Source organism: Ochlerotatus camptorhynchus, unplaced genomic scaffold (genome assembly GCF_037179485.1).
Source record: "Ochlerotatus camptorhynchus isolate MF236.1 unplaced genomic scaffold, CSIRO-AGI_Acam_v1.1 ptg000055l, whole genome shotgun sequence".
Taxonomy (NCBI): domain Eukaryota; kingdom Metazoa; phylum Arthropoda; class Insecta; order Diptera; family Culicidae; genus Ochlerotatus; species Ochlerotatus camptorhynchus.
The window spans coordinates 129,383-152,619 of record NW_027040545.1 but is presented as its reverse complement, the minus strand read 5'-3'; positions in this window follow the sequence as shown (position 1 = coordinate 152,619).

The following is a 23,237-nucleotide window of genomic DNA, read 5'->3' as shown; positions in this document are numbered from 1 at the left end:
GGATCTGTTTGAAGTCGGCCTTCACATACGTTTCGTCGTCGATGATGCAGCATTCAACTTTCGTCAGCATGTTGAGGTACAACTTCCTGGCACGGGTTTTGGCGGACTTGTTCTGCTTCTCGTCGCGATTAGGGGTCTTTTGTACCTTGAACGTTCGAAGCCCAGCCTTAGTTTTGGCCTTCTGGACAAAACTTCGGCTTAGGTGCAGCTTCTTAGCCACATCCCTAACGGAGGCGTTCGGATTTCGGTTGAAGGCCCCAACTACGCGGTTGTGATTTTTGGTGTTGTACGGAATACTTTTTCCTTCACTTCTGGGCTTCCGATCGGTGGTCAACAGTTCCTCGAACCGCTTAATCACTCGCGACACCGTGGAATTCGCGATTCCCAACGTTTTAGCGATGGAACGATGCGAGAGATCCTTGTTCTCGTGATGAATGCGCAAGATTTTATCACGCACGAGCTGTTCTTTCGACTCCATTTCCGCGAGTTTTGATCACAGGACTTTAAAACTTGCAGGATGTAAATAATGCACTATGAACTAAATCCACCCAAATTTTCATTAAATTCTACCCAACGGTTAAAAAGTTAGAGCAATTTCATAGTGTGGCAATTTCATCGTGGACACCCTTTACAATCAAATTGATTTAAAGTTGAACTTTAGATATTAAAATACAAGTGGATTATAATGCACAGTGAGTGAACTTTTTTGCTTCTAAATGCATTCCACAACTTGTTTGATACATGAAAGGCGTCGTTCGGAATCGAAAGCTTATTCTAACATTTATACAAAAGGAATATATTTGAATTAAGAAAAAAAAAGTTTGTGGAAGTAAAAAGTTATAATCTATTTTACGATGAAAAAAATCGAAGTCGCCCATTGCTACCTTGTTTTGTTTTGTGAATGACAGTTGAAGCAAATGCTCGTTCATTCAGTTTTCGCTAAGAGAAAGAGGAGACAACTGGCTTTTTTTTAGATATAACGTGTTCTTGTTTTCTCGCGACCGTGCCAAAACGAACACATTCTGGGAGACACGGCTGACTGTCAAAATACAACAAAAAAGATTCCCTATTGTGAAAATGCTCGGGTTTGTTTACGTCCGCTCGGCATACGTAAACTTTAAAACGACCAATCAGGAGCTGGTTCGCGTTTGACAGAAAAGTGTTTCGTTTTCGCCCCCCTATTGTCTCAGAGTTTTTGTTTCGAATTGGTGCAAAGTGCAGTTTAATGTGTGGCCATTCAAGATTGCTGAACTCATTTTAAAACTTGATTCAAAACATTGGATCATGGATCGCGGAGACCTGTTTCGTTCACTGTACAATGCCTTTGTGAAGGCTTTCCCGGTCAAGAAAAAGCAACAATGCCAGGCTGATGCCGTTGGATTTTGGAATGAATGGAAGGATAAGGATAACGAGGTGCTTGAAGCTAAAGTTAAAGATAAAATTAAAGAATTAGAGGGACTTTTGCTGAAAAAGCAGGGTAAGCTGCTCCAGTTCTGGGGAAAATCTCTAAGCGCAGCTGAAGAATCCAGCGTGACACCAGTATCTGTACCAAAACCCGCTTCCTCAACAAAGGAACCGGATGACACCACACAAGCTTCAACATCGAGTGCTATGAAACGCCCTGCACCAGCCCAGGAAAACCTCAAGGCGCAGCTCAACGATGTGTATTCCCAAGTTGTGTTTTTGTCTGACAGAAAATCTCCTGGATTGTTGACGGATGATGAGCATGTGAAACTTGAAAATCTGAAGATTAAAAAAATGAAACTGGAAAAGGCTATAAAACTACAAACGAACAAGAACGACAGCAGAAACACCGAGATAAAACGAAGCAAGCAAAGTTGCAGTTGATCAAAGACATCCCTGAAGCAGGTAAATATTTTTAAAATTATTTCTTTCGTTTGCATGATAGATCAAAAAATGCTAAATAAAAAACAAAATAATATAATTCCAGGAAATTATTTTTCGGTTCGGAGTTCACCAGGACGTCCAGGTGTAGAAGAGGAGCAGCCAGATTTGCTTAAAGCTATATGTGACATAGCATTGCATGGATCCGCTGCACACGACAGACGTCATGACGAAAGCGTTAGGAGTGTCAAGACTCTCAACGAGCTGACTGTTGCACTACAAACAAAAGGTTTCAGTATCAAACGATCAGCAACATATCTACGGCTGATTCCAAAACGAGCTGACTCAAGTGAAGGTAAGCGCCATATCTCTACTGTGCCTGTAAAACTGCTACATGCTAGCAACGCAAAGCATCATGAGCACCCAGATGGCCGCTTCTGCACAGCATCGATCAGAGCACTGGAAGAACTTGCTTCAATTCTCGGCTCCAACGAAACTGGTTTTATCAGTCAGGATGACAAAGCAAGGGTGGCTATTGGTTTAGCGGCTGTCAATAAACAGTCTCCAATGCTTATGCATGTGGAATACAAGATAACACTCCCTGATCATGACTGGGTGGTAGCGAATAAGCACAAGCTTATTCCTTCCGTCTACGCAGGAATTGATATAAAACCAAATGGTCTAGGAAAACCTGAAGCTGTAGGATATTCTGGACCCACCAATATTGCCATAGGATCCGGCAAGCATTCGTCATCCACAGCATACTCACATGCTTTAGATTTTGAACGTCTGAGCTCTCTTGAACCATTTGAAAACATTTTGAAATTTGATGGTTTGATCAAACCTGTTCTAATTTTCATCGTCGACGGTGGGCCCGATGAAAATCCGCGGTACTAAAAAGTCATCCAGTCAGCCATTCATCACTTCAAAGAACATAACTTCGATGCACTATTTGTTGCAACCAATGCACCGGGTCGTAGCGCCTTCAATAGGGTCGAACGGCGCATGGCACCTTTAAGCAAAGAGCTTGCTGGTTTGATTATTCCTCATGACCACTTTGGTACCCATTTGGATAGCCAGTTGAGGACCACTGATCCTACTTTGGAGAAGACAAACTTCAAGTACGCTGGAGAGCTACTTGCAGAAGTTTGGAACGACTTGACAATCGATGGCTATCCAACGCTGGCTGAGTATATTGAACCTGATTCATCTGAGGCCAATCCAGAATCATTGCACAGTTTCGACCAAAACTGGTTTGCAGCTCACGTGAGAACCAGTCAATACTTGCTACAGATAGTGAAATGTTCTAACAGGTAAAATATTTGCATTGTAAGCTGATCCTGCTATATAATGTTGCATTTTTTTTTTATTTCAGATACTGTTGTTCCCCTTTACGAAGCAGCATAAGACATGTGTTGCCCAACACGTTTTTGCCACCACCAGTTTCACTGTCACAAACGTCACATGGCTTGATTGGATCCACAAAAGATGAACCACTGCGCTTTCCGTCGATGTTCGTTTTGAATTCACTACAGCTCGAAAAAATACTTCCAAAGTCATCAAGCGGGTATAAGCTGATTCCATATGATCTATATTGTACTTCTGTGAAAAGTATGTTGAACGACCGAATTTGTTCTACCTGTGGACTGTATTTTGCTTCAGTAGTAATGCTTCGTGAACACAGGAAAATCCATAAGAAAAGCTCCACGTTGCAGTCAACTGTAACTAAAATTCGGCCCGTTAGAGTTGCTGCAAAACGTCAACGTGAATGGATGGCTATTGTAGCCCGTGGAGAAAATATGGACTGTGAGTGGATTGATGAAGAAGAGCTGGATCTCAGTGGTTTTCCTGAAACATCGTCATTGCTCGCTGATTCTACCGAAGAACCGAGTAGTGACATCCTTGTGGTTTCTATCAAAGACCATCTGCAGAATCCATGGGCTGACGAGTAGTGAGAGTTTGCAGATATACTGTTAAGTTTGTTTTATCTATGTATTTGATTTTTTTATTTCAATTACCTTGAATTTGAGCTTTATGGAGGCATCACATGAAATAAGATTGAAGAAATATAAAATCAAAGTTGCCTTGGTCTGAGTTTCGTTTAATTAAAAGCAATAAATGCACATGGACGCTTCCTAGTCACGGTCAGTGCTGGGATTTATCTTTGACAGAATTTCGCGCGATATTGACAAAAATGTTTTTCGCATAGTCACTGACAGACTTGATCCCCAAAAAAACGTTCGTTAAAATATCATTCATTTTTTTTTATCAATTTCAAAGATGCACCTGGTAGCACAAAGTGCTATTTCGTGCCTTCGGAGACACATTATTGTTATCCAAGCAGTTCAGGACATAGATGATTGCTCACTTTAAAGGATCTATGTAATTGTGTAGCTCAAGTTATTTAATTTCGTTTCAAATTTAGTTAACAAAAAAAAATCTACATATGCTCTAGGAGAAAGGTCGGTGGCTATTCTTGAAGGAAATTTTCTAAGCTACAACTTTTTCCGTGCTGAGCACCAATGCTACTGACGCTAGGGAGGCAGCTCCTATACCTGGACCCTACCTATCAACCCATCAACTCATGAACCGTGAAGTTTCTTTAACATTCTGACCACCTCGATGCCTCCGGTAAAATGTGTAATGGCAAAATGACAATGTATGATTTTGTTTTAATTAATTTATTTGATAAGGCTCAATCGAATTTACTTTACAGAGCTGGTTGCTGCCGAGTAAACAGATGATTGCGTTACACACATCGAGAGTGGCCTGTTTCTGTCGACAGTCGAGTGAACACTGTGAAACATTATTACTCAGCAATTTATCGTTAGATTTCAAATCTATTGATACCAAAAAAAATGAAATACTTTAGTTTCAAATGGCGAATGGATTTTAAATTCGTTAGTAAATGCCTGAGCTATAATTTTTTAACCGTGAAATTTAGCCGTTACACATTTTACTGGCGGCATCGTGTTCGGAGTGTTAAAATACGTAATCTAAACTTTTGTAGAAGGCTCCATCATTATATAATCAGAATTTTGGTCATTTTAAGGACAACCCTATTGCAACGTTCATAAGCAACAACTTCATAGAATACACTATGCTGGTAGTAATAGAAAAAAATGGAGTTATAGGATATCGAGTGAATGCTAATCTTATGGACATGGCATCTTTAGAATTGATAGAAGGAGCCGTATGAAATTGAAAAACACCCCTTAAAAAAACCCGGTTAAAAATCTCTAAAAAAAATAGTGAATGTTCCAGTAAAAATACCAAAATGATCGATACTTGATGTAAAATTTAGCTTCACAATTGTAAAATTGTACCGTTAAACGATTAGTTGGTTGGTTGACTGTCTTTATTAAGGTGATTTTCAGCCACTGGTTCATCTCCGAGGCCTACCGTTAAATTTTAAAAGAAAGAGCAATGAAATTGTATGAATTACCCATAAACATAGTGCAAATGATCCATAAAACGCTCAAAAATGAACCATAAACGATTAATCCATAGAAAATCAGGTTTGAAAAAAAATGATATTCACACACAATAATGTAAAAAATATTCGGCTCCGCAAAGCTAACACATTTGAGCCTTGACAAATAAATGGATTATTTAAAAAAAAACTGCTTCGATGGCGTCTAAACAGCTAACTATCATCATCTGAAATCCTTGCTCTGTAAGACCTAACAGATTGAGCTTTCCGACTACCTCCGCAAGCACAGCATCGACGTAGGCCTTCTAAAACAGAGACCCATCTAAAGTCCGGCGAAAACTTCTGGTTGCCTGACCACAAAATTATTCGGCTTGATCGCACTAGCTCCAGGGGGTGGTGTTGCGGTCGTCATCAAGAAAGGAATAAAATAAGGCCTGTACTCGAAAAAAAAAAAAAAAAATGCACCAGAAAAAAGTGTTCGCCAAAAATTTATGTTAAGTCGGATTTTCTCGAAAGTTTCAGGGAATGAACTAATACATATGGATTATGTTTCGGCATAATTACTTTATTCAATTTCGTTTCCATCGCTGAAAGCCCGCACGTATACCTTAAGACCCCTCATTACATTTTGTGCAATGGTGGAGCCGACCTTTTTGGTTATTCTTTCTTCAACTCCAGCTCGTTCTTAAACACCTTGGACGATTTTCGAACTTTGGCCTTCAGTATGGCCCATAATCTTTCCACCGGACGAATCTCTGGTGAATTTGGGGGGTTGGCGGTTTTTGGTACAAAAACAACGTCTCTGTACCAATCCAACGTCGATCGCGCGTAATGACATGATGCCAGGTCCGGCCAAAATAATATTTCGCCTTCATGGGACCGCAGGAAGGGCAACAGACGATTCCGGAGGCACTCGGTGCGGTAAATTTCGCTGTTGTTGGTACCCATTGTGATGTACGGTTTACTCAGTTTACCGAATTGGCATATGGCCTGCCAGAGCAAGTATTTTTTTGGCGAATTTGTCCACTTTCTTCTTCCTTATGTCTTCCGGAACATCGAACCGTGATTTGGCAACGTAGAACTGCTTTGCGTCTGCCTTGATGTAGGTTTCGTCATCCATAACCCCATCGGTTTCGTTAACCACTCTCGATACAGCTTCCTTGTGCGGGATTTGGCCGCCGGGTTTTGTTGATCACGCCGGTTCGGTGCCTTCCGGACCTTGAATACACGAAGCCCAGCTCGTTTCATGGTTTGCTGAACGAACCAGGAGGAACACTTTGCCTTCAGAGCCGCGTCGCGAATCGAAAGGTTCGGATTGCGCTTGAAATAATCCAACACTTTCCGGGCCTTCACAGGGTCAGCTGTCTTCGATTTTCTTCCACTTCCAGCCCGCCGCTCGGTCGTCTGGGACTCCTTAAACGATGTTACCACCCAAGACACAGTTGTATGGGTGATTCCCAGTTGTCTTCCGATCCATCTCATGGTCGCAGTCGGATTTTCCATGACGGCGCGCAAAATTCTCCGGCGATTTTCTACTTGTTTCGATGACATCTCAACAACCACTGAACCGATTGACATGAAAGTTTGCACATGTAAACAATTCACTCCAAACTAGTTGTAGTTAGGTGCTCAAGTCAGTGCTGTAAATTCTCAAAATCATTTGAAATTTTTTGATGAAAATGAGAAAAGTAGCTATTCGCTATCAAAGGGGACCTTCTCCGAATGTGTGATATCAGTTGCTTGGTCATTTGACGCAGGCATGGATCATCCTCATTTGAGAAACGCTATATATCATTCAATTGAGTGTAACCTACACACAAACGGAGCTCAGATCGACATTCCGGCGAAAAAGCTAAGCCAACCCGACACCAACCTGACTTTTATCAAACCCCAACCCGATGTTGACGTGACATTGACCCGACATAAACCCAAAATATACCCAACAACAACACGACATTGAGTCTACATCGACCTTAAATTAGCCTTACATTGATCCGATATCGGGTCGACTTGTCTGTTCGGGACCATTTTGCTGGATTTCTTCCATACTCCACTGTCGTATATCAAATAATACTGAGTGACTCAATTGACAGTGACAATGAGCTTCGAATGAGAAAGGGGCTCTTCAAATTATGGTCATTGTGAGAATTCGTTTACACAGAATTGATTGAATGGTTGTAGTGGTTCATCTTCAATCGAATGATATGAAAATTTACAGCACTGGTCGTCCTATCGTATTTTGCTACTTTTGGTGCTAAATACTTGCGTGTCGTGCGCTATGGCGAGCAGCAGGCAGCAGCATGTTGAAGAGAAGTATGTAGTGCTTTTCCCCTCTCGTTCGTTGTCCTTAAAATTCTACCTGAAGTACGTTGTTGCCACGATGGGAGGTTTGAGTGACGATCGTTTGCGTTGTGTTTTGGAAACTACTATAGCTTGTTTTGCACGGAACATAGTTATACCCAGATTTTCATCAATTTTTACCCACGGATAAAAATTGTGCATTTTTTTTCGAGTACAAGCCTTACCACTCTCTGTCCCATATCCGCACCTCTATCATCGAGGCCCTTGGTGTGGAGGTGGAGTCGTCGACTGGATACTTCCAGTTCATCGCCGTCTACTGCCCTCGACAGTGTGCCGCCAGCAGAGGTTGGAGGAGATCTAAACGCTCGCCATGAGACCTGACAGAACTACTCGCAGAACCAGAACGGACGTCTGCTGTTCGACCACTCACAGCATGGGCTGTACTCCGTTTGGTTTTCGGATGAGCCAACATTTATCTCACCGTCGGGCAACCCATCGACGCTAGACCTGTTCCTAACTAATACCGGCTTGTCCAAGCCGGTAGCCTTGAGCGAACTCAGCCCCGACCACCAACCGGTGGTGGCTGAACTGGGCTGCAACGTGGCTCTTGCTTCAAGCCTGTGCAAAGACTACCACCGCGAAAACTGGGCCCAGTTTGGACGCGTGGTAGACAGGCACATCATCGACAACCCGCCGCTTGACACCGTGGAGGACATCGATCGAGCATTGGAGGGACTCCATCAAGCCATAACCGTGGCTGACAAGGCGTGCGTCCGACGAGTTCCTGTGAGGGGTAAGTTTATTACCATTGATTCCCACACCCAACTCTTGATTCGCCTGAGGAATTTTCGTAGACGCCAGTTCCAAAGAACTGGAGATCTGGCAAGGAAACGTGGAATGGTGTCACTCCGGAACGAAAGTTGCGGGCAGCTTATCCAGAATCTGGACGACCGCTCCAGACCGTTCTGGAAAGTTGCCAAGGTCTTAAAAACGTACCCCAAACCCATTCCACCACTCAAAAATGAAAATGATGACGATCGGCTCATAATCACCCCTCAGAAGAATGCAAATGCGATTGGTGAGCATATTGCCAAATCGCACTTGCTTGGCTCCAACATCCAAAGTCCGCTCGAAGTTCAGGTTGAGCAATGCGTACTCAACCTTGATTCCTCCCTTTGTGCTATCCCTCCGGAGGATACAATCACAGTGGAACAGATTTGCTCAGCGCTGAAATGCACCAAAAACTTGAAGGCCCCGGGTTCGACGGAATTTTCAACCTAGTGTTGAAAAGTCTCAGCATGAAGGTTCACTCTCTGCTGGCTTGTGTCTTCAACAGATGCTTGGAACTGCACTACGTTCCAAGTATCTGGAAGACAGCGAAAATCATACCTATCCGCAAACTCGGGAAGGACCCAACGCTAGCTTCAAGCTACAGACCAATCAGCCTCCTTTCAGCGCTGAGCAAATTGTTCGAGAAACTCATTCTCAATCGTTTGCTCAAGTTTGTCGAGGAACACAACATTCTCCTACCGGAACAGTTCGGGTTCAGGAAGGGGCACTCCACAAATCATCAGCTAATACGGGTGATGAATAACATCCGAAGTAACAAGGCTGTATCCAAGTCGACAGCCATGGCATTGTTAGACGTTGAGAAAGCGTTTGACAATGTCTGGCACAATGGGCTTGTATAGAAGCTTTGTAACTTCAACTTTCCTTTGCATCTTGTAAAAATCACCCGCAAGGAAGTCTGCTGGGCCCTTTGCTTTACAGCATCTACACTTCAGACATTCCTCCCCTCGGAGACGGTTGCGTGTTCTTCCTCTTGGTAGATGATACCGCAATAACCGTCAAGGGTAGGATGCCTCGCGAAATAACAAACAAGCCTTCGCTGATTATGCCAACACGTGGAAAATCAAAATCAATGCCTCCAAAACACAAACAATCATGTTCCTTCATCGGCAATCACCCAAACTAAAACCGGCTTCCTCTTGTACTGTAATCATGGATGGCACAAGGATTGCGTGGTCCGCCGAAGTAACCTATCTCGGGATACTTTGACTATATGTTTAGTATTACTTCTGCGTGAAGTAAACGATTTACATAGTTGAAGATGCTAATTTCGAATAACAGGCTGAAGTGGTAATTTTTATACGATAGGTGAGGAGGAGATGAAAGTATAGAATTGATATTTCCGTTTAGATTACGGCAGTGTGAAAATTGCATGTAGACAGTATATAGCGAGCTAGGACAACTGTTAAGGGAGGTACAAATTGGTTTTATCATCTCTCTTTAAAAAAAAACTCCCCCTTTGGAGAGGGATGGTGAGAGGTGTCGGTAGAACTGTTTCAAACACATCGTTGGTACTTGAGCGGTCGGTGATCATCTCTTTTTGCCAGTGGTGGTGGGGGGTGGATACCCCTCACCATCCCTCTCCAAAGGGGGAGTTTGGTAAAGAGAGATGATAAAACCGATTTGTACCTTCCTTAAAAGTTGTCCTAGCTCGCTATCTACTTTCTATATGCAATTTTCACACTGCCGTAATCTAAACGGAACTATCAATTCTATACTTTCATCTCCTCCTCATCTATCGTATAAAAATTACCACTTCAGCCTGTTATTCGAAATTAGCATCTTCAACTATATCTCGGGATGTTGTTCGACGAAACGCTCCTATTCCGCTCGCATGTGGAGAAAACCGTATCAAGTGTTCCACCTTGGTTAGGGGTCTGTACCCGCTGATTTTCCGTAGATCCCACCTCTCAAGGGTGAACAAACTGGCTGTCTACAAACAAATTATAACACCTGCGATCCTCTACGCAGCTCCGGTGTGGGAATTATGTGCACGGAGTCACAGATAAGTAATTAAGGATTACCTTGCACCTTGACCCCTTCCAATCTGGCCCTGAAAGCCGTTCAGATGGATATGGCCTAATAAAAACCAGTGCTGATAAACATAATGTATTCCACACTCAACTGAGCTGATAATGAAGACAACCTTATCAGATAGACCAACTACCTGCATGAATTTGAATTTTGGCATAAAAAGTAGAAGGGTCTGTGCCTAGGGGCACGAACGGAAGCTTGACGTAGGATCGCTAGTGGACGGACCAAATATGAAGAGGATTTTGTTATTTTATTTGATCAATCATCAATTATCTTAACTCTTTCTGTTTTTGATTTGAAAGCGTATCAAATGTGTAGTATTTTTTCAAAGAGAATCCAATTGACTGTCAACTTTAGTATTTTCGATTCATCTACCCGACTTTAGAAGGTGCATTTTGATTTTTTTGTTATTTATGAATTTTTAAGTTTTGTGCATTTTGGTATTAAAGTGTATACAATTCATCCCTCACAGGATTTCCTTCCGAATTATATGAATGGGGCGGGTCGGAAAGTATCTTTTGCGCAGAATATGTAAAAAAGGAGAGACTTCGAGAGATTGAACTCGTGAGAGCTAATTTTCTCACAAATTTGATTTTATTGGCTTTCTGGGGACTGAATATACACCCAAAGCGAATTATTCTCACTTCTCTCAAATTCTATATGGATTTTTAACACTTCCTACCAGCGTGTTCTGGAAAATGGTCGGACGATGATTAATCTCACCAATACATGCGGGTCTACAATTCCACACCTTCTATAGAGACCAGGTTGAGCCTTGATAGCTAGCTGCTTGCGGGAACTGATGACCTTAACCAATGTCTAAATAATACTCTTTAACAAATTTTTGGTGGCCCTGACAAAGACCGTTTTGTAGCGATGGTTGAGTAATTTTGCTCTTCCTCCTTTGATGGTTGCTTATGTGGGCTCTGCAGCTCTCTGCTTGCAGGCAGCATTACGTTGTTACTGGAGAACAATTTTCAACGCCACACGCCGAAAGCACTGCTACTGCTGCTACTAATTTCGACGACCGAACACCACCACACAGTGGTGTGGTCGTTGGGAGCGTGTGGTTCTGAGTATGGCGATGAGTGTGCAAAATATTACGCAATTCCATCCTCCCTAATCGCACGCGCCCGAGGATCGGAGGCGAATGCCACTTCGACTTGTTTCGTCTACTTACTACTCTCTGACGACTGTGCTGGGGAAGCAGCATATGCATGTAGGTAATTGGTGGATTTGTTAGTTAATTCGACGCTTTTGGACAATGCTGGACATTAACCAGTTTTTCAATAGTTTCTTGTTGAAAATCAACATTCGAAAGCATTGTTTTCGATGCGTAGCCATATTTCTGATCGATTGGTGATAAAATTATTAAAATTGGACCAGGGACAGCTGAGTTATTAACGTTCAAAATCTTTCTTAATTTGTTACATGTATTTCATGCCACACTATACATTACTTACGTTTTCAACACTGTCAGTTTTCACATACTTTCACTCGTGTTCACTAAACTTATGCACACGTTGTGACGAGGTGAAAATAACCGACGGGGACTTGCGTCGTGCAAGGATTTGGCTAGGGGACATTCCTAGACCAATTCAACCAAACTGCGGTTGCTGGTGACCAGTGGTAGCACCAGGGCGCATTGGTTTGGACAAGTTGGGTATGTGGTATCTAGTAATAGAGCACATTCGTTCCTTGTCGATGCTTGTCGAAAAAGCCTTTATTTCATTCAACTTACAGGGTTTATATAGCCGAAACGGCTTCAGAGTTTACAAAGTTCTTACATTGCATTTTCCTTAAACTAGTGAGTTAAAACGAGAAAGATCGAGACGCCTGGGAAGGTGTTGACAAACATTGAACATTTTGGTTATTTTACATTCTACGCATCCATCGATAATGTTTTGCTATTTGACACTTTTCGTTTCCTTACTGGGTCCGCATACACGAGACCTCTGCTATGTACCGGCGTAGGAAAAATGTTAGAGTCAGCAAGACAAGTGTTTGGGTCGTTCGCATTCATGCAATCGTACCACACATGCTTTCCTGACCTACCTCTCTCCGTTGCATTTCGGTTTGCTTATGGTTCAAAATGAAATGAGTAGTGACGTTAATATTTGTAACATGAATTGTGAATAGTGTTCTGCTAATTTATTGCATTGGGAAGATGCATAGCACACATGTTCCATTTTCGGTTTTCACAAAGTGTACCCCCATATTGAAATCAAAGACGTAGTCCTACGTCAAAACATTCTATTGATCTAGGCAACCTCTGACTATCGAATTCAAAATTTCTTTTAGTTCATTCGTGGCTGGATGTTCATTATCACGTAGGGGAATTTACGTATTCTCGTCAATCTAAGCAGCGTCTGCACTTCTACTAGCATTTTCTCAGCGTCACGCACATATATGATGTGTCTGTTTGTTTACATTCATCTGCTGCTTGCTTTTCTATCCATTCCAATCGACAGAATTTTTCAAAACGTTTTGAAAGCGTTTTTACAACGCTCCAAACTTCTCAGGTGAGTGTGACTATTGTCGGCAGCCTCTTTTTCTTCGGCAACCTTCCCATCAGAACTGCGTGTTAACCAGCTGTTCTATTATCGGCAACTCGAAATCAACCCCATTTTGTAGTGCGTATGCTTTATTTGAAGAAAAATGTAGCATTACTGGATTGCTCGATCGTTCAAATATAATCAGATTGAAGCTGAAAGGGTAAACAATCGTTTGGACACATTCAGGGAAGTGCGTTGATGGGAAAACATAGTGAAATTAACGTTTAAATTTTGGTTGCCGAAAACAGTCAATGGGTGCCGAAGCCAACATTTACCCTATGTTGTTGGCAATATTAATATCGACAGTGAGTATGCATAAGGGCCTAACTGCGATGATCGAATCTCTTCATCGATTTGATTATTTTGCTATTGAGGATCGCTTCTGATGTTGAAAATTTCGGGTTGGATAATCAATCACTGTTGAATATCAAAAACACGCCTTGTTATCGCAGTAACCTAATTTGCCAACGTATAATTTTAGGTCTCTGGGCGGTAAAGGTTAACTTTTTATGTTCACCTTGCAACGTCGGTACACTGACTTGGATACAACTCACTAGACTACGGCAATGGTTCACTGGTACTGGGTTATGGTTTGATGTTAAGAAATAACGCGTTGATTGACGGTTTGAAAGATATATTTCACTTTTGGAGATAGTTTGTAAACTGATTTTATATTGCAATCCTGGTCCGTTTTTATATCATTTCTCTCCTCATGGGTTTATATGGAAGCCTTTGTGGTTTTTTAAGCTATTGTACAAATTTAAGTTGTTTTTCAACCTTCATTTGTCCCCTAATTTAAGCACAATTATAATCCATTTACATGTGCTCTTCTTCAACTACCAATTTAATGCACACATCTAAACTTGTCTTCTTTCCTTTTCTAATAACTTGCATGCAAGTTTTGAGTGTTTGACCGAGTGTGAACTCATTGTTAACCCATGTAACTCAGTCGATATTCATCTAATTTTACTAATACTAAACTACTACTTCTATTGTGGAGCATATATTGTTGCTGTCAACTCAGCAGAATCAAAACAAATCTAATTTTCTGCTGCTGCAGTCGCTTGGTAGTAAGACTAATTCTAGATAGGTTTTTTAGCATTAAGTAATTAATCATTTAATTCGTTTCAGGTTGAATGCGTATTGGTTGGCTGAAACACGCATATTCGTTGATGCATAATGATCTCATTGGTTCATGTCGCTCATACGTATCATCGAATATTTTCAATACGAACGTAATTCATCCACACTGGGTTGAAGCGCTACTCCTTGCGTGTGATAGCAAATTCTTAATACCGATACTGATAAGGACAATAAAAATGCATGCATGCTGAAATATAAAGAACTCATGGGCGAATAATATCATGCATTAGATTTAAGCATTTGAGTTTTTTCCGATCACATCCAAGTAACATTTTGGGTTTTATTAGAGTTCTGTAGACCATAATTAAACCTCAATAAAACTTGCAATGTTACTTGGGCTGCTCCCACTATAAATTGTGCATCCAATGCACCAAACGTGCTACAACCCTGTCGATTGTATGTTTATAAAGCCAGTGCTGCAATTTCTTTTCAAAACCTACACCAGGTTCCATTCTAGTACCCTGTTCGATGATAAATACATAAACTATGATGTGTTTGTGTATGGTTAGTGCGAAAAATGATCGATGCGAAAGTGGGTGGCCGCAGACTTTGCCTTCCTAATTGGAAGAAAACTTTTCCCCCGTCCTCCACAATCCTCCCGACCGTGTGTGCATCAAAATCCGTACTAATGGTGCAAAGCTGATAATTATTAGACGGTATGGTGAGCGTCGGTATAATAATGAAATTATATAAAATACCTCGGAGGGATTCATTTGCTGACGCTTGCAGGAAAGTTGGCGGGGGGGGGGGGAGAATCGCACTTGAGCATTAATACATCTTTATTGAGTTTGCTGGGAAACACGCTCGCCGCCATTGAATGGCTGCTTTTGTTGGAGTGTGGTTTCGGAGCAGAACCTAGGCAAGAGGAAAAGACAAATGGGTGGTATGCAAGGGCCCATTTCCTTTTCCTATCAAAACTCACTCGGGTATCCTGCAGTATCCTGTGCGGCTGCTGAAGGGCAGAGCCGAGTTGCATGCGATGATTTACGTGTTCTGTGCATGTGTGTGTGTGTTCAAACGGAGGTGTGTTGAGTGGTTTTGTTGAAATAGTGCCGTATCAGATTGTTGAAGCAGAGGTTTCAGATGTAAGCTGCAGATTACGGGCACAGGGTTCAAGTCCATGAAATATTGACCAGCATTGAGAATATTGTTCCATAAATTCCTCTCAACCCTGATTTCAAAGAGACCCTTTAGCCTACATTTGGTATTCTATTTCAGAAAATCCATCATCGCTTGGACCAACAAGGATATCATTTTGGAAAGAGCTCATGCAGCTACATATAGCCTCATGACAAAGCCGGAAATTGCGTGATCCTTTTCTCTTACACAAAAAGCCATCAGAGGATAGTGTTGGTAATGCACTGCTGCCACGATACGTGCAGATAGAAGCCACAGCCGAGATTTGCTCCTCACCCGTGCCTTTAATCACTTTCCAGCAACACCAACTAGGACTCTGCTTAGTCGGTCGGTAGGTCGGTTGGTTGTTTGGTCGGTTCTAATCTGTTCTGGACGTTTGTTCGTGCGGAAAGCCCATTGCAAGCTTCAGTGTACCAGTTGCGTGCAAGGAGTGTACGGTGTAGGGATTTGCTATGTCTTCCGTATATCATGAAGATATGAAGTGGGCGCTTTGGAATTCTTACCAGAGAAAGGCAACCTGTTTGAAGGTAAAGCTAGTGATGTGGATGGGAAGGAGGTTCAGTAATATCGGTGGCATCATAGCATCATTAGATGTTAGGAAACGCAATAATATCACATTCAGCTTTCATTCTGAGCTGGTTAAAACTCAATCAAGATAAGCATCTTGGTTGACGGAACGCTCTACGCTAAGGTAAGGTATTAGCCGCATTCAAATATTATTTTGAATCCAACAAGATTATCTGTATCATCCATTATTATATCCATTATTATATCCATTATTATATCCATTATTATATCCATTATTATATCCATTATTATATCCATTATTATATCCATTATTATATCCATTATTATATCATCTGCGCGGAGTCTTCTTCTTTTTTGACTTTAGTACGTCCCTACTGGGACTTTGCGCTGGCTTTCAATTTAGTGGTATTTGAGCACTTCGACAGTTGAGAGCTTTCTAAGTCTATAGCATTTTTTGCATTGGTTGGCATTGTGTGGCAAGAGCAATCACACTGCATGCCCAAGGAAGACGAGTAATTTTTCAACCCGAAAAATTCCTAGACCAGACCGAGAATGGAACTCAGCCGCCTCCAGTATGGTTTTCCTTCATAGCTACACTGTTACCGAGTAAGCTAAAAATTATAAGTTCTACAATTTTCACTAGTCCAGAAATCGAAATTTTTTTAGAACTTCTCAAATTTCTTTGAGCACCTTGATTGTTTTAAGTATATCATCTGTCAAAATCCAAAGTCCAAAATCCTCGATAATTATGCAATTCTAAAAACATTGACAAATGTTCTTAATTAGGGATTCTTGTTTTTCTTCTATGCTTTGTGGCGCTTCTGTAGCGAGCGTTTTGTCGGTTGTCAATATAGTATTTTAAATGCACTTCCGCAGATATTAAATGGGAGCCTTATATGAACCAACCTTTACATGAATTTGTTTTAAAGCATTTCCAGCTCAAAACGGCAAAACTAAACCCACTTTTGAGCAGTTCCACGCCAAATGGTAAATCGACTGATTTGATTAGCATAAAACTTTACATCAAAAATTCAGCCATTTTGAATCTTGCAAAAAAGTTCAAATGATTTTGATTGGATGTGATGGTCCCGTTTGTTAAACATGATCGGAAACGCCATTTTGATTTTTTTTAAGGTTCTAAATGGCCGAAATTTATCTCATATGCAATTGACCATTACAAACAATGCATAGATTAATGCAAATCGGACAAGGTATTTTCATACTGCCGTATTCTAAAGAAACTATTCACCTACCCTCTTCAAAAGATCATTCTCTAGCTAATGAATTATCACACTAAAGCTTCATATTAGATAGCATTTCCAACCATCTCTGTAATAGTTATTGTAATCCAATACGGTTAATAAAATAAGAGAAAATCGATGAAGAGAATCGATAATCGCAGTTAGGCAGTAAGGTTATGATTCTGAACGCTAGAAATATATCTAGATAGAGCTGGAATAAGGCCGTAACAGCTTTTGTAAACAATGATTTCTCTCGATGATTTCTAGATAGGCTCGCCCACTCACATCATTAACATCAAGAAAATTTCAGGAGCTTCACAAGAACTTCAAGAAATTTCATAATACTTCACGTATGTTAAAAGATGTTTTTGAAAAGTTCAGAGGGCATCCATAAAGTCCTGAAAATTGTGGACACATGAAGGAATTTCCGAAAAGTGTAAGAAAATTTTTAGAACTTCAAATGTAGGAACTTTACATATGTTTCAAGAACGAGAAATCTTAAACATCAATGTACGTATGAAACCTTTAAGAACGTCCAGAACAACATGGAAGTTTAAAACAATTTTCGATGTAGTGCAATAGATCTCAGGCAAATTTCGAGAACTTTAGTGAAGATCAATGAGGTTAGGGCAGTTCCATTAACTTCAATTACAGGAACATCACTGACGATGTCAAAACTTCAGTAGAGTTTAAAGATCTTAAGGGAAGTTACGTAGCTTCAGGCAGTTCTGAAAACTCAGTGTAGGTCCATACTGAGCAAAACTACGGGAGCTTTAAGAAAGTTCCGAGAGTTTCAGGTAAATTTCGAGTTATTAGGAAAATTTCATTATATTTAAAAAAAAAACTAGCGAGAACCTTAGAAAGATTGTCTTAAGAACATCAGTAATGTTGAGAAAACTTCAGAAAAAATATTGAAACTTCTCAGAAGTTCCGAGAAATTCATGAAGCTGCTAAAAACGTAGTAAGTTTGGAGAACTTACAGGAAGTTTTAATAATTTAAGAAAGAACACAGCAAAAATGTCCAGAGAACATTAGGAAAATTGATAAAGTTTTAATCTGTATATATTGTTTAAGAAGTTTCAGGAATTTTATGGAAGTTCAAAGATCGACTTTACAATTGTCCAGAGTTTTACAGGTAACTTTAACGGTTCCATTAATTTCAGGGCAGCTCCAAGCACTTTCGGAGATTTATGAGAACTTCAGGGTAGCTTTGAGAACATCAGAGAAGATCAGGGAACCTCAGGACCGTTTATTTCAAGGAAATTTAAGGAACGTTACTGAAATTCGAAGAATCTCAGAAAGTTACCGGAACTTCAGCAAAAGTTGTGAGATTTTCAGGGAAGTCCACAGAACTTGAGCAGTTTCATTATTCAAAAGGATGTCCCGAGTATTGCCAAGAAGATGAGAAAATTTCAGAGCACTTACATATGTTATTTGCAGGAACTTTCAAGAATTTCCAAAAATTATGAAACATTCCAAGAATATCAGTAATGTTCTTAAAATTTTCTGGAAATTTGCATGGTTTTCAGTGATGTTCCATGAATATCAGGAAAATTATTGGAATGAAAGAGACATTACGAGAACTTCTCGAAAATTTATGGAATCTTCAGATAAGTTTAGAGATTTCAAAGGAAGTTTCATAACAACTTCAGGAAAGTTGAGGTAATTCTTGAGGTTCAGAGCTCTTCAGGGCAGTTTCAATTACTTAAAGTAAGCACCGAACACTTCAAAAATGTCTAGATTTCCGTGAAATTTTAAAGATCTTGAAGAGTTAGTCATTTTGATTCGGTCTTCAAGCCTTTCACCCAAGTAAAATTTTGGTTTTATCAGGGTTGTATCGACCTTGATTTGATCTTTCAGAATATTTTAAAACCTTGCTAAAACTTGCAATGCTGCTTGGGCAGTATTATCATCGTCAACGGTTTGATGCAGGGGTTGGATTCTTCATCAGATTAGTTTAAGATCGTAAAGATATTTGCGCTGAACACTTTTTATCCTCTGAAGATGACCAAGTAAGTAGTAATACCCCCTGCCAAAGGGCGAATCATCAGGCATAAAGCATTGTTGAAAAGCAAATATACGAACAATTTAATATATTGTTAAGTATCGATGGAGAACTGATAGCAGACAAAAAATTTAATTTGGGGAAACTTAATTGTATCTACATTCCGAAATTATAATTGTGGATGCTCCTTAAAGCATCCTTGCGAGCGTCAATTTTGACATAACATTGATTCATACCAGAGGCAAAATTCAGCTCAATCGAACACTTTTTTTTCTCTGAGTAACGAACTTTCAAGTCACGGAGCATTTAGTTGTACGTGGCATGTTTGTTAACACCTCAAGCTTTATGCCAAAGATGCACAAACAAATTTTATTAAATTTAACCATCGCCTAAAATCTTGACGCTCTTTCTAGACGGATTCCCGTCCCTCCACTCTTCTGACTAAAACAAAATACGGACAGGACCTGGGGGTGCAACACATCTAAATCTCAATTAGAGATGGTCAGAAAATCTCGCGCAAGCGAATCAATCTACGAAAAGTCGTTTTTATCTCTTGCATCTATTGCCATCTACTCGCATCGCTCTGCGCACCAGGAAATCTTAAAAATCTTCATCAATGTTCTTACTATCTACTAAGCGTGCGAGCATCTCACAACAGCAAAGCAGCATTTTCCCTGCATCTTAGATAGAGTCGCCCCCATCAAGTACTGCACTGCTGATTGATTGAAATTGTCAATACATTATCAGTGGTATATAAGCAACGATAATGTATTGGGTGTGGCTTACCGTGTTTGAAAATGGCTTGCGTTCTTGAAATGGATTATTAGATCTACGATCAGCACAGTTACCTAGTCTTTACTTCGTGAACATTTTCTCTAGTTCAACGAAGTTTCATCAACTTATTCCAAGTTCCATAATGCTTTTTTTAAGTTTTCTCAATTTGACCATGATCTCAGATTATCCATGACCTTTTCCAAACATCTGGGAAGACCTTGAACCTCTTCTACGAATTTTCTTAAACATCCGGGTGAAATTAAGTTCCCTAAATTTACAAATCAAACCAGGAAGTTCAAAGAAGTATACTGAATTTTTACAATACTCCCCGACCTTTTGAGAAATTCTTGAACTCCTACGAAGCTCACTGAGTTTCTACAATTTTAGCTGAACTCCTACGATGTTCCTAGCATTTAAAAAAATCCTGGCACTTCTATGAGGTTTTACGAATTTCCTCAAATTGCTACGTAATTTGTTAGACTTCTACAAAGTTCTCAGAATTCATATGAAGTTTGCAGAACTCCTACAAAGATCACTGAACTTTTAAAAACTTCGTAGATTTTCTAAAAAGTTCCCTTAAGTTAAACAAAGTTTACTGATTTTCTACGGAATTTCTTGATCTACTATAAATCTTTAGAAATTGAACTTTTATGAAGTGTCTTAAATCAATCCCATAATTTCAACGAAGTTACCCAAACTTGTATAAGGTTCCCAATTCTACATGGTCTTCCAGAATTTTTACAAAGCACCCAATTTTTTTTTGTTTCACTATTGTGGGAGGCGAAATTTCCTGAATTATTATTAAACTCCCTGAGTTTCTTTGATGTCCTCTGAATATAAAAAAAAAACATGCGAAAATCGTTCAATTTCTCTATAGTTCGCTTATTTTCAACAATGTTTGAAAAAGTTCTACAAAGTTCTCCGAACTTACACAAGTTCTACGAAGCTCAATAAGCACCCAAGTAAAATTGAAGGTTTTATCGCGGTTTTATAGCATTCTACAAGTCTTAATCATGGTCTACAGAACCCTCATAAAACCAAAAATGTTACTTGTTAATGTCTAAAAAGTTTTAGAAAGTTCTACGAGCTTTTGGTGCTAAAACCAATGCATAAATTTGTATATTGTGTGGCAAACACAATGATACTCTATACCCAGGGAAGTCGAGAAAATGTCCACCCCGGAAGATTCCCTTGACTGGACCGGGAATTGAACCCACCGCCTCCGACTTGGTAATACCGTGCCTTTACTGACCAATTAACTATGAGACCCTTAACTAATCTTCTTTTGAAATTATCCTCTGAATTCCTTTGAAATTATGCCTAGAGTTCCAAAAAAAAATTATCATCAAGTTAGTTCATTTAAGTACATAAGCTATAACACTGTTACAAGGCACTTAGTTTTCAATCTGGGTTATAGGAATATATTCATTGTCTGACGTCTTGAGCATTTATTTTCGAACCAGATTCTTGAAAATTTATCCAAGTCTATTTTAATTGGATCCAGGGTTTCAAAAAATTATCCAAACTCGGAAGAAGGTAGTTTAGTGCAATGTGATCCTAAAGTGGCTTATGGAGGCTCCACAAGTCACTATAGGAACACTTTTCATTAACTGAAGATAAATCAACTCCAGAATTATTATGTTCAATGAATAAATATGAATAAGGAGGAAGCTAAAGCTGGTTGAAAATGTTATGAACTTCTTGAGAAGATTCCTGGTGTTGTTGATGATGATGATGGTGGTCAAACCTCTTACCTGTACAAAGGTTTGAGCTGGAATATTTATCTTTAAGATAATTATGTATGACAGTTTGACCAGGTTAGAGAGAATTAACCATTTAAAAATCTGCCAGTTCTAGCTTTTTATTCTCACAGATGACAACCTTCATCGTGGAAGTTAAGTAGTTTTTACAGAATTGGAAAAATCTTTGAACTTCACGACCAATGAGATCCATATTTGAGATTAGTTTACTCATAAATCACATTAATTGCAGTAACTCCGCGATGAGTAAATTTGCCTCATGTCTTTCCAAGTTTGTCCAGGAAAAAAAAATCCCGAATAAAGGCTAGCTAAAAGTAAATTGGAACGCCCCTCACGTGCCGCAAGCACGCCTCTAGTGTTAGGAATCGAAAATCTTCGACAGTGGTTTGTTTACACTTCTATAGAGAACAACCGGTGCAAGTTTGATCAAAGTAGTCGATCGCGATCAGAAATAACGTCAAATGGAACTTCGAAGAATAAAGCAAGTGTGGTCCGGTTTCAAGCTGGCTAAAGTGCTGAAGATGCCGAAAACAACAGTTTGTCGAGTACTCAAAACCTACAAGGAAACCCTGAATGTGAAAAGTTATCAGCGGACCTACGAAAAAAAAAACTGAAACCACGGATCGTCAGCTGCGCAGCAAGGTCTTTCGATCCTAACTGTGGCCAGAAGGTACAATCCTTGCCAGGGAAAGATACAAGTTGTACAAAGTCAGTAAACATCCGAACCGGCACATGAAGCAGAATTCCGAGGCCAAAAAGCGTGCAAGGCTCTTGTACGACCGTGTTTTGACGAAACAAAATATGTCAAACTCGATTTTAAGCAGCTACCCGGTGGCGAAGAAGGCCATGATTTGGGAAGCGATTTGCAGTTATGACCTGAAAATAGAACCATTCGTCACATCCTCGACGATGACATCCCAAGTTTACATTGAAGAATGCCTGAAAAAGCGCGAATTGCCGTTCATCCGCAAGCATTGGGGCAAAGTCATCTTTTGGCCCGATTTGGCCAGCTGCCACTACTCCAAGGTGGTTCTGGAGTGGTATTCCGTCAACAAGATCGTCTTTGTCCCCAAGCTAATGAATCCTCCGAATTGCCCGGAATTTCAACCAATCGAAAAATACTGGACAATTTCAAAGCAGCGACTTCGACGAAGCGGCGGGGCAGTCAAGACCATCCAGCAAATGCGGGCAAAATGGAAGAAATGCGCTGACATCGTATCCGTTTTCACTGTGCGGGCGGTGATGAGCTCCATTAAGAGGAAGGTTCGAGATTTCGTTTGAACTGAAGAAATCTAACCATCTAATGCTGTAACTTTGAAGTTTTAATACAAGTACTGTAAATCAACCATTAATGGACTGTTTCAACTTATTGAATGGCGAATTACTGGTCTATGAGAAAAGTAAATATTAATACTCAGTAATACTCAGTCTTTTGGTATTACTCCTAGGCTGCGTAATACTTTTGTCAATTTACCCCATTTTCCGGCAGATTTTTTTTATGTTTTCCATAGAAAAACATGAAGCAAATGTATTCATTTCTGAAGTCCTGCGGTTTTCGCGATTATGAGTAAACTAATTTCAAATTTGGCTCGTTCTCATTGAAACGGGTACTACCAGCAGATGCACAAATAT